Source organism: Macaca thibetana, chromosome 10 (assembly GCF_024542745.1).
Source record: "Macaca thibetana thibetana isolate TM-01 chromosome 10, ASM2454274v1, whole genome shotgun sequence".
Taxonomy (NCBI): domain Eukaryota; kingdom Metazoa; phylum Chordata; class Mammalia; order Primates; family Cercopithecidae; genus Macaca; species Macaca thibetana.
The window spans coordinates 95727965-95746905 of record NC_065587.1 but is presented as its reverse complement, the minus strand read 5'-3'; the positions used below and the strand labels follow the sequence as shown (position 1 = coordinate 95746905).

The following is an 18941-nucleotide window of genomic DNA, read 5'->3' as shown; positions in this document are numbered from 1 at the left end:
GTCACCAACCTCACACACTGAAGGAAGCAGGGATGGTCAGGTTCCCAAAGCCTGAGTGCCTGCCACCTGATGGCTGCTGGAGCAGAGGCCTGAGGAAAGCAGATGGCACTGAGGCCCTACCTCTAGGATAGAAGAAATGATGTATCCTGAACGGCAGCGAGTGAGGTTGGTGTGCTGGTCCACCGGCTCCTGGCACACCCTTGCAGATTTGGCTCATTGCTCTTTGATCCAGCTTGGCCTTGCCAGGTATGCACAAGCCTCAGTGCAACAATTGTGCTGCAAATGGAGCCAGACAGAGGAAATGAGCAGCAGGCTCAGTGGCAGGGTGTGTGCTTGCTTTAGGGCTCCAGTCCATGCCTCAGGGCTTGTATGGCACTGCAGGCTTCTTGGTTACCTCCACAAGCCATCTTGAGGAGGACTTTATGTTTTAAAATGCAATTCAAATGAGCATAAAACATTTACAGCCTAGGAAAAGGCTTATGGCATTAGAATCCTTATTTATATGATTATTTTGTGTTTTTTTGAGATATGGTCTTTGTCTCTCATCCAGGCAGAAGTGCAGTAATTTTGTCATAATTCACCACCGCCATGAACTCTGAGTCCAATCCATCCTTTTGCCTTGGTCTCCCAACTAGTTGGAGCTGCAAGCATAAGGCACCATGCCTGGCTAGTTTTTTAAATGTGTTTTGTTGTTGTTGTTGTTGTTGTTGTTGAGAGTATGGTATCATTATGTTGCTCTGGCTGGTCTCAAATTCCCAGCCTAATGTGATCTTTCTGCCACAGCCTCCTAAAGTGCTGGAATTACAGGCATGAGCCACCATGCCTAGCATAGAGTATTACATTATTTTCAAAGTCTTATTCTAAGATCCATTTATTGACTTTGGCCTAAATAACTCAATATAATATCTCAGAAACTTTTTTTTGACAAATTTTGGGGCATGATGATGAGAGAAGGGGGTTGAAACTTTCTAATAAGAGTTAACTTGGAGCCATTTAAGGAGGAACAAACACAAATTATCAGAAAAATAAAAGAAAGATCAAGTGCAGAAGTTCTGTGGCAAAGATGATAGTAAAGAATATATGATTGTGACTCATGGTGGCTTTTACTTTGTTCTTGAATTTCTGAGTAACTTAAGGGTTAACATTTAAAGAATGTATGTTATAGATAACATTTTATTGCAAGTAAATATATTTCAAATTTTGTTACTGGTTTTGTATGAGATTATTCTCAGCCTCCTTCATTATCAAGCTGTATTATTTTATTAATGTAGTTTGATGATATTACAACACAGCTGGGAGCTGTATCTTCAAAATATGTCTATTTGACTAAATAAAATCAAGTTATTCAATGGGAGTTATTATCTATGAAAAAAGTACAACAGGAATGTAAAAAATTTGAGGAGGATAAAAATATGTTGGAAGAAGAAATATTAAATCTTAAGATGCTTATGGAAAGAACACACTGGTGAAGACAAATTGGTGATGTACAAAATTATAAATTGGATCTAGAAGAAAGCTCAATGCAGGCAATAGAAAAATGAGTAGAAATCCCTTTACAGGTTAGTTTGTAAAATCAGGTAAGTTTATTTATAATGTGCTTCTATTTATTTCACTGCAAATTATATTTTGGAGATATATATATATTTCCTCTGCCTCTCTAATAGCAATTTGCCTTGTAGAATTCTAGCAATAAGGTGGCATCTGTTTTTACTTTCAAATATTTAAATTTCCATCATTATAACAAAATTGATTTTTCAGAGTAATGATTCTCACTGTGGAGTCATTTGATTAATAAGACCCATTGGCATAAGATTACATCCTCTGACTGCAAAAATCCTGGAAGAAAAACTAGGAAATATTCTTCTGGACATTGCACTTCGCAATGAATTTGTGGGTAAGTACTCAAAAGCAATTGCCAGAAAAATGAAAACTGACAAGTGGGATTTATTTAAACTAAATAGCTTCTTCTGCACAGCATGAGAAACTATCAAGGGATTGAACAGACAGCCTACAGAATGGAAGAAAATATCCACACACTATGCACCTGTAATCCCAGCTACTCGGGGGGCTGAGGCAGGAGAATCATTGGAATCTGGGAGGCGGAGGTTGTAGTGAGCTGAGATCACGCCATTGCACTCCAGGTCGAGACTGCGTCTCAAAAATAAATAAATAAATAAATAAATAAAATAAAAACAAATAAATAAAAGCTAGAAGTTCTATGAAAACATTAATGCACATATAATCTTTTAAAAATGTTTATTGTTTCTCTAGAGATTTCAATACCTATTCTAGCTTATTACAGTAACCTACAGTTTATATTATATCAACTATGGTATAAAAACCTTAAATTGTATATTTCTGTTTCCTCCCTCCTTTACACTATTTATGTCATGCATTATAGTCTCAAATATTATGAATTCCATGATGTGAAGTTACTCTTTTTAAAAAAAAATTTAGACAATCCATGATCTTTAGAGCAATGTAAAATAATTGGGCTACATATCTTTATATCTTCCCTGGCACTCTTTATTTCTTTGAGTAGTTTCAACATTCATCTGCTTCCATATTCCTTTTGCCTCAAGAAATCGTTTTGACGTTTATTTTAGTGCAGACCTGTTAGCAAGGGACTCTTCCAGTGTTAATCTGAAAATGTCTTCATTTAATTGTTATTTTAGTTATATAGTTAATGGATATAAGATTGGGGACTGATTTTTTTTTAGTTATTTAAAAATTTTGTATCATTGGTTTGTGACTTGTAGAGTTGCTGACAAGCAGTTCACTGTAATGTTTGTTTTTGTTTATCTCTGTACACAATGTTCCTATTTTTCTGTGACTGAATTCAAGATTTATGCTAATCGTTGGTTTTCATCAGTTAGACTAGTGTGATTATTCTAGCATTCTTTAAATTTTTTATTAATCTTTCTTGGAGCTATTTGAGGTTGCTTGGGGTCCTCAGTCATCTTTTTCAAATTTTTCTTCTCTCACACTCTGTTTTTAATCTCCTTCTGGAATTCCAATTAATTGTATTTTAGTGAATTTCGTATTAGCAGAGAATTCTTGGACTCACCGGAGTATTTTATTTGCTTGGTTCATTGGTTTATTTTGTTTTCCTCTTTCTTCCCTTTGTGCTGCCATTCAAATAATTTGTGTTGGCCTAATATAAAATTTGCTGCTTCTTTCTTAACTCTGATGACCAGTCTGCTAATCAGCTTGCTGATGTAATTCTTCATCTCTGTTCTCAAGCTTTCACTTATTTCTAGCTTTTGCCTTTTACTGTTCCCATCTCTGCTGAAATTCCTCATTTTTCCATGCATGTCTTTTTTTTTTAACTAGATCCTTTAACATTTTGATCATTATTATTTTAAATTACTTGCATTTAGTTCCAACATCTGAATTATCTCTGAATTTGATTCTGTTGACTTTTTATCTTTTGAAAATATTATAACTCATAACTCAAATTTCTAACTTGCTTTTATGTGTCTCCCAGTTTCTAAAAAAATGCAAATCATCAGATGTACAAAAACAGTAGCTCGTGAGATAATTACTTATGTCAAGATTGTTTTATGTTTCTGTTTCATTTTGGTTTGTGTCATGCTATTAGTGTGGGCAGGAACAAAGGCTGGTTTTTGCTGTGGTGTCTGAAACATTCAGTGAACCATGTAACTTCAATTTCTCCAGCAGTAGGCTGCCATACCTTGTGCCTTGTGTGGGGCCTTAGGCTCTGCAGGGCATATGCCAATGCTCCTGTTCCACAGTTACCTTCCGGTAGTCCTTACCACCTATGTCACAGAGAGGGTCTCTCTCCACTTTCTTGTTCCTCTCTAACTGTAGAACATCATTTCTTGTGTGTGTGTGACTATGCAGAAAATTGAGGTTGGGAGCAGAGGGATGATTCATGTTATTTTGGAGCCAGTTTCATCATCGGAGTCTCAGAGAAGGGATATTTTTAGCACTTCGTGACTCTTATTCCAGTGGGAGTCAAACTGTCCCTTATCTGTGTTGGTTTTTGAGGAAGAAATAATATCTTGCCTCCTCCCACCTCAGTGGTAGAAAACCTTTGATTTATATCATTGAAAGTTTTCAAACCCACCATAAGGGCTAACTCTTTTCTTTCTCCTTCCATAGGAACAATGTACCTTTGTCTGTGGTCACTGGATGGAGATTTTCCAACCCTTTACCACAGTAGCACGACTCTGCATTAGTGCAAAATCCTGGGCCCCAAAACAATCCTTGTTCCTCTCCTGATGGAGAAGTATTTTTCCTCCATCCGTGCCCTAGAAGCAGTGATCCTTTGCCTGGTCTCAGGTGGGGTGGAGTAGGGTGTGAGAGGTTTCTTAACCTTCTCTGAAAGCTGATGTGTTTTGCTTCTTCTTATCTCCCAGAAACAGTAGACTTTTGCATGGCTTGTGGACCTAGATGCCTTTAAGCCACAGCAAATTAAGCGTTTTGATTCTTAGATTGGAGAGAGAAGCAAATGTTCATGTAGTCCATTTTTTTTCTTATTTATTTTTTGCTTTGTTTTCTTATTTCAGTCATGATGAGTTGAATATGATCATGATTTTCCAGTTAAGCCGCTTGCATTTCTAAAATTTTATTAGTCCCCCTTTGGCCTTTCAGCACTAAATCAAATGCAGATAATCATCACTTGTGTGAATAAAGTGTTTTTATTGAGAACAGAATTGTTCATATACACACGAATGTGGATATTATCTACTTAGCACAATATGTCATTGTTTCAAAATGTAAAATCTGCTTTAGGCTGAACAAAGAATGGTTCTTGAAACTATTTTCCCTTTGTGATCAATTCAAAAAACCCAGTGCTTTCTATCTCATGGGTAGATTATTAAAATAATTACATACCTGATCTTCATTTTATGTTCTCTCTCTTCGAGATATTTCCTTCAAAACTACTTTGACTGATTAGTCTCTTTTGGATTACGTTATACTCTGTATTTTCTTCACAGCTCATCAGGGTAAATCCTGCCTTTACATTTGTTATAAAAATTCTCTCTCTCTTTTTTTTTTTTTTTCAAATCTTATTTGAGCTGAAAGCTCTCCACCAAATGTCTCCTATGCCACAAAGCCTTATTTTACTGATCTCTCCTGTCCTCCTTGCTCAAGCTCATTTAGGATTTTTTTTATGAAAATATTCAAGGAATACTTTAAAAAAAGTATGAACATATAGTATTTTCAATTTGAACACAAAATACTGCTCTACTTGAAAACAAGTTTTAGAAACAATTAAATGTTTCTAGAAGGAGAATCAACAGTGTCATAAATATCATAATCCAATTTTCCTGTTTGTACTAAAACACACATTAGCAAATATTTACTGAGAAATTACTATCTGCCTTAAAGTATAATGCTTTTGATACACGTTATAAAAACTAGGTACTATTATTAGCAGTATTTTAAGAGTAAAAATATCGAGTCTTAGAGATGTTAAGCAATGTGCACAAATAGCATAGGGAAAGTTGGAGTTCTGAAATTCTGACTATGCTGTATGTATGATAGGAGAATCAATTCTTGTCAAATGTAACTGTCAAGTCATTGTGCAGATTCGGAGGTCTCTGATTGCTAGGGTCAGTACACTTAAATCATGTCACAACTTAGTTAAATCTATTTCATTAAAGCAAAATTCCATGTATAATTTCACAAAGATTATTGGCACCAAAAACATTTTTTTTTCCTTCCTTTCTTTCTCCTTCTTCCTTCCTTCTCCTTCCTTCCTTCCTTCCTTCCTTCCTTCCCTCCTTCCTTCCTGCTTTCTTGCTTTCTTTCTCTTGTTCTTTTGTTCTCTTTCTCTTTCTTTCTTTGAGATAGGGTCTCAGTCTGTTGCCCAAGCTGGAGTGCAGTGACACAATCATGGTGCACTGCAGTCCCAGCTTCCCCAGGCTCACGTGATCCTCCCACCTCATCCTCCTGAGTATCTGGGACTACAGGCAAGCCACCACACCTGGCTTTTTTTTTTTTTTTTTTTTTTTTTTTTTTTCAAGATTGGGTTTCACTGTACTGCCAAACCTGGTCTGCAACTCCTCAGCTCAAACAATCCACCTGCCTTTGCCTCCTAAAGTATTGGGATTCCAGATGTAAGCCACATGCCTGGCAAATAATGTTATTCGATAAGTTCAATTTAACTATTAGATTTTGGACAATGAGAGATAGAATTTTCTATATCATAATTCATCTTGTGTTCTTATTTGAAGTAATATATAAGGATTTCAATTCCACTCAAATATATTTATTAGCAAATTAAATTTCTTTTTCAGGATTCCAAACTTTTGTTCAAGATATAAATGCTAAATGATGTCACTAATTTTAATTAGATTAACAGAAAGGTATTCTGGTGTTTAATAACAGTGACAGAATGGGCTATTGATTTTATTTTCTTTCTCTTTGTCTCTTTCCCCTTTTTAAAATATTTTACTTTTTAGGCTCTTTGGAATCCCAAAGATAGAGTTTTAAGAATTAAACAAAACACTCACAGAAACTGCCAATGCTAGGATGAAATATATTGTTACTGTGCTTTGGGATTAAAATAAGGAACTACAGTTTACAGAACTTTTATACTGATACACAGACACTAAAAAGGGAAAGGGTTTGGATGAGAAGTTCTGCTATGCAATCAAGAATCTCAGCCACTCATTTCTGTAGGAGCTGCAGGAGCTCCCTGTAAAGAGAGGTTAGGGAGAGTGTAGCTTCAGAGTTTCTCCATTTTTCCCAGAGGTTCCCCCAAAAGGTCATGACACTTTATAAGAATGCTTCACTTGTGAAAAACAAATATCAAAGTCTTCTTGTAAATTATATTTAAGGACAAATCTTCATTCCATGTTTAATTTATTTAGCATTTTATATGTGCAAATGTGTAAAATATCATCACCTAAAGCTATATAACATGTTCTATTTCTATACTGTGATTGCAGGTTTATAATTCTGGAAAGATATACAGAACAAAAGATTTACGTTTTTAATCACTTTAAGTGCACGGTTTTGTGGCATTAAGTATATTTGCACTGTTGTGCAACAGTCACCACCATAGACCTCCAAAACTTGTCTTCTTCTCCAACTAAAACTCTGTACTCATTGAACACCAACTTCCTATTCCTCTCCCTCCCCCTCCCCGTAGCAATCACCATTCTACTTTCTGTCTCTACAAATTTCACAAAGTATCTCACAGAAATGGCATGATATAGAATGTTTGAATTTCTCGAACTGGCTTATTTCACTTGGCATATCTTCAAGTTTCATCTATTTCATAGCATGTTCAGAATATATTTTAAGGCCGAATATTATGACGTTGCCGTATATACCACATTTTTTTAACTACTCATCCATCAATATTCACATGGGCTGCTCCTTCCCTTTGATTATTGTGGATAATATTGCTCATGGACACACTGCACAAACATCTGTTTGGTCCCTGCGCTCATTTATTTTGGATATGGATTTGCATTTTAATACAAAGGAGGAGAAATTATGCAGCTTTTTAAAAGTGTCCAAATGAAAAGGAGCACAGCATCAGTAAAATATTAGAAAGTAGATTATTGGAAAAAGTAGGGAGAGAATTGAACCAAAATTTAATAAGCAGTGTAAGAGAGTTTCAAGAGGAGGGAAAAAATCGACAATATAAACAGAGAATTAAATAGTGAAAGGTCGATATTTAGAAAATTGTCACATGTACCCATATGTTGCCTGTGAGCTGATATTTACATTATTGTTTTATTCCAGGTTTCCAAAAGTAAGTGCAATGTGAGAGTTTCATGATGCTAAATAAACTGAAACGTGATACATATTTTGATGTATTGTCCTTGAGAGCAGGCTGGTGGTAATTAGTGCAATTTTAAATTATGATATGATAGTGGAGTCAATCTGCCAAACTGAAAAAAAATGTATATATACAATGTGTATACGTTTCTCAAAACCCCGTTGTATCATACAATTAAATTATGATTTAAAGCTACCTGACAATTACTGGAGGAAAAAATGAAACATTTACATTAATATTACCATAATTTTGATATTATTGCAAATATCAAAGCATGTAGTACTTAGGGATAAACCTGCAAAAAAGAGAAACGTTTGAAAACTACGAAACTACAAAATATTGTTAAAATAAATAAGAGACCTCAATCAATGGAATGTATGAGTCATAAATCTCAATACTGTTAAAATGTCTATTCTTCCCACATTGATCTATAAGAATTCCAATCAAATCACAGCTGTATTCCTTATTTTAGAAATTGAGAAACTAAAATTCTGAAATGTATGTCGATGGGTAGAGGACCTATAAAGGCAAATTACTTTGAAAGGAAACAATTACTTTGAAACCAGGTGCTGTTGGAGAATTAACAGCACCTGGTTTCAAGACTTATCAAGTTACAGTACTTAAGACAATGTGGTACAAATATAGATATACACATGTATATCAGCTTTCAGCTAGTTTTTAATAAAGTTCTTAGAGCATTCATGGACATAACATTTTCAACAAATGCTTCTGAAACAATTAGATATCCCAGTGTGTGTGTGTGTGTGTGTGTGTGTGTGCATGTGTGTGTGTGTGTGTAGCTCAGTACTTCACACCTGAGAGGTATGAGCGTGCATTACCAAGGGGAACTGAGAAGCTTTGAGAGTATTGGATATGCTCACTGACCCCTTCATGGTGATTGTTTAATGGGCACATGTATACATCAAATTCATCTCATTACGCTTTAAATATTGGTAGTGTATTTTATGTTCATTCGACATGAATAAAGCTGTAAATGTTATCAAAATATTCACTTACTATGCTTCTATTCATTTTACTCTCTCTCTCCAGAGACCTTCAGATAGAAAATGCAGTTCAAAGATATTTCATAAAGGAAGAAAAGAAGTATGAAGACAGGTGAGAGATAGTACTCAGATTTTTTTTTTTCAGTGCAATCCTGGTCTTTTGTGACTAGCAATATTTTTATGTGCAGAAGTAGTAGAAAAGATAAATATTTTGTACAGTAGAGAAACGCATAATTTCTGTGCCATGGAAGAGATAACTCACAAAGATGACAGCTTCTGACTATGTTGGATACTATCTAGTATTGTAACTAACCAACGATCTCACCTTAACATTGGCTGTAAAGCTACTTTAATGTTCCTTGCAATGATTTGAACCTTTTACTGGAAACTTCATTGCTTACTGAGTTGAATAACACTGTTGATACGTGTTTATCTTATATTAGCACTAGAGTCATAATTTTACTTCTTAGAAAATTAAAATTAAACAACACTTGAAATTATATATTTTTAATGTTTCAACTGTGATCTCACTCCACATGCATCTTTAAATTCTTATTTGATAAAGGATAGCAAATACAGAAAGAATTCTTGTGATAATAAGAACACAGAACTGTTGAACGGTGTTGAAGCTGAGCTGGAGAGAGTCACCAAAGCTGGCGCGGAAGCTGGCAAGGTCGGAGAGTTTCCTGCCTGGGCACAGCTTTGAGCTCACCCCTGCGCCACCGCCAGTGGCAGAAACTGCAGACCCAGCTGGGCCCTGAGGCCTCCGCCCCATCCTCCCACCAGCCAGGAGCTGTGCTGAGGTCGCAGATAGGCGACCCTGGAGGGGTGCGCCTGAGGGAAGGCGGCCCATGTTCCGGACAGCAGCAGGACACCAGGATCCAGGGACCCACCTCCCGCCGCGGGAACCCCAAACCTTGCCTGGCGCCCCTTGCTTGCTCCGCCTGGCCTCCAGAGGCCGGTGTGTGTCCTGGTCATGAGGATGCACAGCAGGTGCCCGGGAGTCCCCCTCCGCCATGGCCTACCGCTCTGCCAGCCATCACGCCTGGTTCGCGGACTGCAGCGCAGCCTGGCTGCCTCTGATCCCGCCAGGCCGGGACCTGTCCTCCTCCTGGGCGACCAGCCGGGGGAATGCACACTGCCCGGTGGCCTGCACAGCCCCTGACCGCCCATCCCCTCTGGCGCCTCCGCCCCAGGCCAGGACCTTCCTGTAGCACAGAACCCACCTTCCTTCCCGCCGCAGAGCTGCTCCGCTTCCGCCACCCACAGGGAAAAACGCAGATCTCCAAACAAACAGAAATCCGCGTGTGACTCCTCTGGTTGGATACTGCCAGTCCCCACATTTACTTCCAGGAGTTTTCTTGGCAGAAGGTGTCCGACATTTGATGTTTCACCAGCGATGAGGCTGAAAAGTGACAGCAATAGAGAAACACATCAGGCTTTCCGCAACAAAGATGACCTTCCCTTCTTCAAATCTCAGCAATCTCCAAGTTCCACAAAGGACTCAGGACAAGATGACTGAGCTGGAGTACTCGGCCCAGGAAATGCAGGCCCAGAGCGGGTCACCTCCTTAGGGCAGGCCCAGCCTTCTCCTGGCTGCCTGGGTGCCTTTCTCCTCACTCCCACCCAATGCAGGGGACCCCACAAACTCGGCTCTCGGGGCTCCCTGCACCTCCCCCTCCACAGGAGCCACCTCCTGCCCGCCAAGCTGGGGCCTTCTGGGGCGTCCTGGGCTGAGAGGGCAAGGTGCCAGCTCTGCACGCTGGAGAAGGAACACCGCTACACTGTCACACTGACACACCGCCACACGAAGACACTACCACACGGGCACACCACCACATGGCCACATGGACAGACACACACATGGAGATGTCACCATACGGACACACAGACACACCACCACACTGTCACATGTACAGACACACGGAGACATTACGACACGGACACACTGCCACACTGTCACATGAACGGACAGACAGACATACGGAGAAGTCACCACACAGGCACAGCACCAGACTGTCACACGGACACAGACACACGGAGACATCACCATAAGGACACACGACCACATACCACAGGGACACACACACACAGAGAGACATCACCACACTGTCACAGGGACACACCATCACTCTCACACGAACACACAGACACACTGCCACATGGACACTGCCACACACACAGACACACCGCCACACTGTGACATGGACACACCTCCACACTGTCAGACACCACCACACAGACACTGCCACGTGGACACAAGGACACACAGGCACATTGTCACATGGATACACAAACCTGGGAAGCCACATCTGAAGGAACTGCCAGGTGACTAGGGCCATAAGTCAATCAAAGTAGACTTTCCCTGGCTTGCTTACAAGTCATTTAAACTGTGGTGGGATGGTATCTCATTGTAGTTTTAATTTGCACTTCTCTGATGATCAGTGATACTGAGCACCATTTCTTATACCTGTTTGCCATTTGTAGGCCTTTTTTTGAGAAATATCTATTCAAATCTTTTACCCCCTTTTTTAAACCAGGTTATTAGATTGTTTCTTAAAGAGTTGTTCGAGCTTTTTATATATTCTGATTATTAATCCCTTGTCGGAAGAGTAGTTTGCAAATATTTTCTCCCATTCTGTGGATTGTCTCTTAATTTTGTTGATTGTATCATTTTCTGGGCAGAAGCTTTTTAACTTAGTGTGATCCATTTGTCCATTTGTGTTTTGGTTGCCTGTGCTTGTGGGTATTGCTCAAAATATTTTTGCCCAGACCAATGTTCTGGAGATTTTCCTCAAACTTTTTTTGTACTAGTTTTATTGTTGGAGTTTTAATCAACTTTGATTTTACTTTCATATATTATGAGAGATACTAGTCTGTTTTCATTCCTCTGCATATGGATATCCAGTTTTTTCAACACCATTTACCACCAGTGTATGTTCTTGGCACCTTTGTCAAAAATGAGTCCACTGTAGCTATGTAGATTTGCTACTGGGTTCTCTATTCTGTTCCATTGATCTATGGGTCTGTTTTTATGCCAGTACCATATTCTTTTGGTTACTATAATTCTGTAGTATAATATGAAGTCAGATAATAGAATTCCTCCAGCTTTATTTATTTATTTATTTATTTATTTATTTATTTATTTTTGCTTAGGATAGTGTTATTTCTTATACTGAAAGCATTCTGTTATTTATTATTAGTCTACTTTTATAGTTTTACAATGCTATCCTCTTTTACAAAGCTATGATCAACTCAAGGTGTCCAGATCAGGGTTAATTGTAGCTATTTGAAAATGTAGCAATATTCTGGCTGGGCATGGTGGCTTATGCCTGTAATCCCAGCTGTTTGGGAGGCCAAGGTGGGCAGATCACCTGAGGTCACGGGTTCAAGACCAGCCTGGCCAATGTGGTGAAACACTGTCTCTAATAAAAACACAAAAATTAGTTGAGGATGATGGCAGATGCCTGTAATCCCAGCTGCTCAGGAGGCTGAGGCAGGAAAATTGCTTGAACCCGGGAGGTGGAGGTTGCAGTGAGCCCAGAATGTGCCATTGCATTCCAGCCTGGGTAACCAAGACAGACTTCATCAAAAAACAAACAAACAAAAAAGGAGCAATATTCTGTGTAATTGTTGACAGCTTAATTCACTATTATGTGGATCAGAGAGCAGAGGATTCTGAATGCATGAACATATCTTTAACATTTCAATACATTACTCATAATTACTAATGAACTAAAGAGAAAGCAAGAAATTATGGTGATAGTTATATTGACCTGGAGAAATGTAGACATAAAAGAACAGTAAGATGAGAAATGTGTTCACACGGTCTGTAAGAGCACACAAGAATAAAAATAGGGAAGAAAACATGAGAGTTTTCAACAGATTTCTGGTCATGTAAGTCAATTTGTATCAGTTAATTTTTAAAAGGTTTATTTACATGCAATAAACTGCACATACTTCAATTGTACATTTTGATTATTCTTGGTATTTGTAGCTCTATAAAACCAACAACATATTCAAATAAAAAGCATATCCATTACCTTTACCACCAAAGTTTTCTTGTGTTTTTTCTACTCACTTTCTCTTGCCTATCCCCATCCCATCCACAGGCAACCACTGATCCACCTGCAGTCCCTGTGAGTTTTTATTTCCAAATACATGAAATCATAGGGTGGGTATACTTTTTCATCACTCAGCATCACTATTTTGGAGATTTATTCATGTTGCTACATCTATCAATTGTTCTGTTCTTACTAGGGAGTATTATTTCATTATATACATATACCACAGTAAATTTTTCAGTCACAAATTCACCTGTCCATGGACATTTGGACTGTTTTCAGGTTTTGGCTGTTGCAAGTAAAGCTGCTATGAAGATTCATGTAAAATCCATTGAGTGGGCATATGCGTTAGGTTTTCATCTCCACTGGAAGTGGAATAGATAGATATATGGCTATCATGTCTGTAACACGAAAACACAAAGCCTGACAAAACCCATTTCTAAAGTGGAAACTCCACCAGAGAACCTTGACTCCAGCCTGGCTTTTGAGACTATCTCCTATGTCTGGTGCAATGACTGGTCCTGGGGTAGCCACATGACCCAAGGAGGACCATGTTTAAACTTCTGAGTTTTCACTGAGATTAATATGCATTTGTTGAAAGAGAAGCCCCTTTGCCTCCTCTCCCAGCTGCAAATGCTTTCAGGGATCACATCATGCTGGAGCATGTGGTTACAGTGTTTCCTAAACTTTGCGGGGAAAAATTGTTCAAGCAGGTAAAAATGGAGCAAATACAAAGAGAAAAGCAGTCCAGAAGTATCAAATAAAAAAGAAACGGCCTCCATAAAATCATTTGAACTTATGATTAATTCAATAGTCATTAAAACCAGTTTAGTGTACAAAGAATCATCCCCTCCACCACCCTTTATTCCTTCACCAGGTTTAAGGTACATTTTTTAACTTGCAAACAAAAGTTTTGTCATTGACTTAGACATTAAAATCCCTTGTCTCCAAGAGCAATCATTCAATTCTGTCCCTCTCATTGTTAGAATAATATGTTCACTTTATTCTGCATACACCTCTCCTTTGCCCTTGTTTGCCTATTCTATTAAAGTTATATTCAGACATTTATTTCATTTTATATCAAAGAAACTGTATAGATGTTCTTAATCTTACAAAAAGTTCTGAGTAATTTTTTGCCTCATATTTGATTTTAAGCTACCCAAGAAGCATTATTTTCTCATTTAGTATTTTAACTTTTCTAACCTAGGACTTTTATAGTAGATATTATGTCTTTTTCTAAATGCCTTGCTTCAATTTACATTTTAAATGTAATTTTTAAAAAGTGTATGTTTTAAATATTTGCATCTTGCAGCTCAGGCCTAAATATCCCTTAATAACAAATATTGTCTTTTTTTCTGTATATTTTTCACATATTTCAGTTGTGAGGTATATTGCCACAATAAAAGTTTTTGTCAACATAACAGAACACATAGGCAAAATATTGTTTCCAAGTGATTGATGATGTGATGCTTTCAGTCTAGCGACAATCCCTTGAAGTAATCATCATCCCTATATCTAATGAAATACGAAATAAATATTTCACTTTGTTTCTAAAATTCAGCCGACAAATATATAGCCTGTCACATACAGCCTGTAACACCAACATATAAAAATTAAAGCAGTTCCTTCTCCACTCCCACTGCTTCACTTGACTAGCCTTAAAATATAATAACAATAATAAAAAATAAAAGCAAAACTGTTCCTTAACTTATGTTTGAAATTTAGTGGATAGACTATCATAAAAGCACTTATATGTATGGAGGGCCTCTGTAAAATATAGACTTTTAACAGAAAAGTAGACATATATGATAGTTAAATTAAAAACACAATTATATATAGTACCATCACAAACGCACCAGGACTTGTTTTAGAATGCAAGATGTAATTGACTAAACCATTTAGGGCTAGACCTCTGAAACAAAAGGCATTCACACTTTGCGATTCTAGGGGGACAATATTATTCAAAATAGAAGCATGCAGAACCTTTACCTGATCATGATAAAAATCTTTCCTACTTGTTGTTAATCCGCGGCAGCTTTTACAAGGTCAGCAAAAAGAGATTATCCCACAGTATAAGCTGATGGCCAAAATTATCCGCTTTACTTTAGGTAACATGATATCTATTAACTGTAAATTTATTCTGAAAGAAAACAGATACATTTTTCTCAGAAATGTCTTTAGATGAAGATCTGGCACAACTGTTTTGCTCGCTTTTTAAAATTTTGTTTTTATTGATAAATAAATATATATGGATACAATGTGGTACAATACATGTAAATATTGTGAAATGGACAAATTAGGTTAAATAACATATCCTCCACCTCACATATTTATTACATTATGGTGAAACATTTGAGTTGTAGTATTTTAGCAGTTTTAAGATACGCACTTCATTATGAGTAACTGCTGTCACTTTGCTGTGCACCATATCACCAGAATGTATCTCTCCTTGCTGAAGCATTATCCCATTGAATAGTTCCCCTTTTCCCACCCCCCACTCCGCCCTGATCAGCCTGTGATAAACCGCCATTCTAATCCTAACTTCACCCCCGCCCTGCTCAGCCTCTGATAAAGCACCATTCTACTCCCAACTTACCTGCACCCCGGCCCTGCTTAGCCTCTGATAAACCACCATTCTACTCCCAACTTCCCCCCGACCCCGCTCAGCCTCTGATAAACCACCATTCTACTCCCAATTTACCCCCCCCACCCCGCTCAGCCTCTGATAAACCACCATTCTACTCCCCCTCCCACTTCCCCCTCAGCCCTGATAAACCACCATTCTACTCCCAACTTCCCCTCAGCCCGCTCAGCCTCTGATAAACTCACCTCTGATAAACCACCACTCCCAACATTCTACTCCCAACTCTACCCCTCAGCCTCTGATAAACCCCATTCTACTCCCAACTTCCCCCTCCCCCGCTCAGCCTCTGATAAAACCACCCTACTCCCGCCCTGCTCAGCCTCTGATAAAACCACTCATTCTACTCTGATAAACCCCAACTCCCAACCCCCCCCAAAGCCCTGCTCTCACCATTCTACTCCCTCCCCCTCCAAAGCCCTGATAAACCACCATTCTACTCCCAACTTCCCCCCACAAGCCCCGCTCAGCCTCTGATAAACCACCATTCTACTCCTAACATCTGTGAGTGCACATTTGTGGATTTCACATATAAGTGATATTATGAGATATTTGTCTTTCTGCGTTTGGCTTATTTTACTTAGTATAATATCCTCTAAATTCATCCATGTTTTTACAAATGACAGAATTTCATTCATGTATAAAGATAAGTAGGATTTTTGTATGCATCCTACATATACTTTTAACTTCCCACAGCTTTATTGAGATATTATTCATACTTTGTGTAATTCACTCATTTAAAGTACAAACTTCAAATTCTTTTAGTATATTAACTGGGTGGAGAAATAATCATCATAGTATAATTTTAGAACATTTTAATGTGCCTTAAAGAGACTTGCGCCCATTAGCAAACTTTCCCCATTTTCTCCAGCCTTTCCTAAAGCCCTCCTAGTCTAGGCGACCACTCGTCTACTTTCTGAATATGAATTTGCCTATTCTGGACATTTCACATAAATGGAATCATTATAACACATAGTCATTTTTTACTCACTTCTTGCACTTCACATATTTTTAATGTTCATCCATTCTGGAGCATGCATTAACACTTTTTTCCCTTTTATTGCTAAATAAGATTCTATTTTATGGATTCATTTGATTTATCCACTCCTCAGTTGATGAACATTTCTGTTGTTTTCTACTTTTTGTTGCTATAAACATTTGTGTACTACTGTGTGTAGCATTTGTTTTGTTTTCTTTTTGGTAAATACACAGGAGTGGAATTGCTGCGTCATGTGCTAAGTCTATGTGTAACATTTTGAAGAACTGCCAGACTGTTTTACATTTTGAAATCTCACCAGTGGTGTAGAAGGGTTCCAATTTTTCCACCTATTTTTATCCATTCTTCAGTTGATAAGCACTTAGGTTGTTTCTAATTCATGGCTATTAGGAATAATGCTGCAATGAACGTGAAATTGCAGATGTCTCTTTTTGACATCCTGATTGAAATTCCTTTGGACATATATCCAGAAGTGGGATTGATGGATCATAGGGTAAATATATTTATAATTTCTTGAGGAAGCTTCATACTGTTTTCCAAGATGGTTGTACTAATTTCCATTCCGACCAGCAGTGTACAGGGTTTCTTTTTCTCTACGTCCTCATCAACACTTATCTTCCATCTCTTTTTATGATAGCCCTAGTAAAATGTGTGAGGTGATATCTCAGTGTGGCTTTGATTTGCATTTCTCTGATAATTAGGAATGTTTGTGATTTTTTCATGTACCTGTTAGCTTTTTTGTATGCCTTAGGAAATGTCTATTCAGGTTCTTTGCTTATTTTTTTTAATAAGCATAATTTTTTTCTTATTTTTGAGTAGGTTGAGTTACTTATATATTATTATATGAGCCCCCTTATCTGATGTATGGTTTAAAAATGTCATCCCATTTGTGGGTTCTCTTCATTCTATTATTGCTTTTTTCCTGTGGAAAAGCTTTTTAGTTTTATGCAATCTCATTTGTGTGTTTTTGCTTTTGTTGCCTGTGCTTTCGGAATAATCTACAGAAAATCATAGCTCAGGCCAATGTCAGACAGTCTTCTTCTCTATCTCCTTGTGGTAGTTTTACATTTCAGTTTTTAATTTTGATTTGATGCTTGTATAAAGAGAAAAATAAAAGTCAAATTTTATTCTTCTGTATGTGGATAGTCAGTTTTTTCTATACCATTTATTGAAAATAATTTTCTTTCTTCTTTGTGTATTTTTTAGTTATTTTATCAAAAAACCGATTGACCACAGACATGTGGATTTATTTATGGGTTCTATATCCCTTTTCACTGTTCTACGTGTCTCTTTTTATGCCACTGCTATGCTGTTTCAATTACTACAGCTTGGTCATATAGTTTGTAATTGGGTCGTCTGATGCCTCCAGCTTTATTCTTTTTGTTCAAGATTGCTTTGGTTAGTTGGGGTCTTTTGTGGTTCCATACAAATTTCAGGAGTAATTTTTCTATTTCTGTGAAGAATGACATTGGAATTTCATAGCGCTTACATTTAATCTGTAGATTACTTTGGGTAGCATTGACACTTTTAAAATACTAATTTTTGAATTCATCAATAAAGGATGTCTCTCCATTTATTTATGCTATTTTAATTTTGTCATCAATGTGCTATAGTTTTCAGTGTGCAAATCTTTCACGTTCTTGATTAAATTTACTCCTGTCTTTTATATATTTATATATCTGTTTTGATTCTATTATAAATGAAATTGCCTTATCAATTTATTTTTCAGGTAATAGTTTGTCATTATTGTATAGAAACAATAATGGTATTTGTATATTGATTTTGTAACTATTAACTTCATTGAATTTCTTTATTGGCTTTAACCATTTATTTTGGTGGAGTCTTTAAGATGTTCTCTATCTTAAGATTATATTTTCAGAAAACAGAAACAATCTTACCTCTTCCTTCCCTATATGGATTTATTTTATTTCTTTGTCTTGTGTAATTGTTCTGGCTAGGCAATTACACATAATGTTTTCAGCATTTGTAATTTTACATCAAATCCATTCATTGTAACACATTGATTGCTACTTTTCAACTAGTAAACCTGGACATTTATCACTACTCTTCCCCCAGTACAGGAGTCCATGACGTGGTGTGGGCCCTACTGGGCCACAGTCCAGGGCAGGCTTGGTGGAGGTTCTCTCCTGCAAGAGTCCGCGGCTCTGTGGAGGAAGAGTTCTCCAGTGCCTTAGTCCAGGGTGAGGCAGGGGTGGGGCTCCTTCAGTAGCTCAGTCCAGTGCGCTGCCCTGCAAGGGTCCTCCTGTGCAGGAGTACACAATGCGGCCGGAGTCCTACTGTGCCTTAGTCCAGGACGCCGGGTGCTGGGTCCTCCGGTGCCCTTGTCCAGGGCGCGGGGAGCTGGGTTCTCTGATGCCATAGTCCAGGGCGCGGCGGAACAGGAGTCCTGTGGCGCAGTAGTCCAGGGCGCACTGGACTGTGGATCCTCAGGTGCCACAGTGCAGAGCGC

At 37.9% G+C, this 18941-nt stretch overlaps 1 long non-coding RNA gene across 1 annotated transcript; it reads left to right on the top strand.

The window, feature by feature from the left end:
- The first annotated feature begins 964 nt into the window (after positions 1-964).
- Positions 965-9371, top strand: LOC126929285 (uncharacterized). The gene is made up of 3 exons (XR_007717129.1): positions 965-1894; positions 8816-8881; positions 9335-9371. It is a non-coding gene; the product is annotated as an uncharacterized LOC126929285 (long non-coding RNA).
- Positions 9372-18941: the final 9570 nt, after the last annotated feature.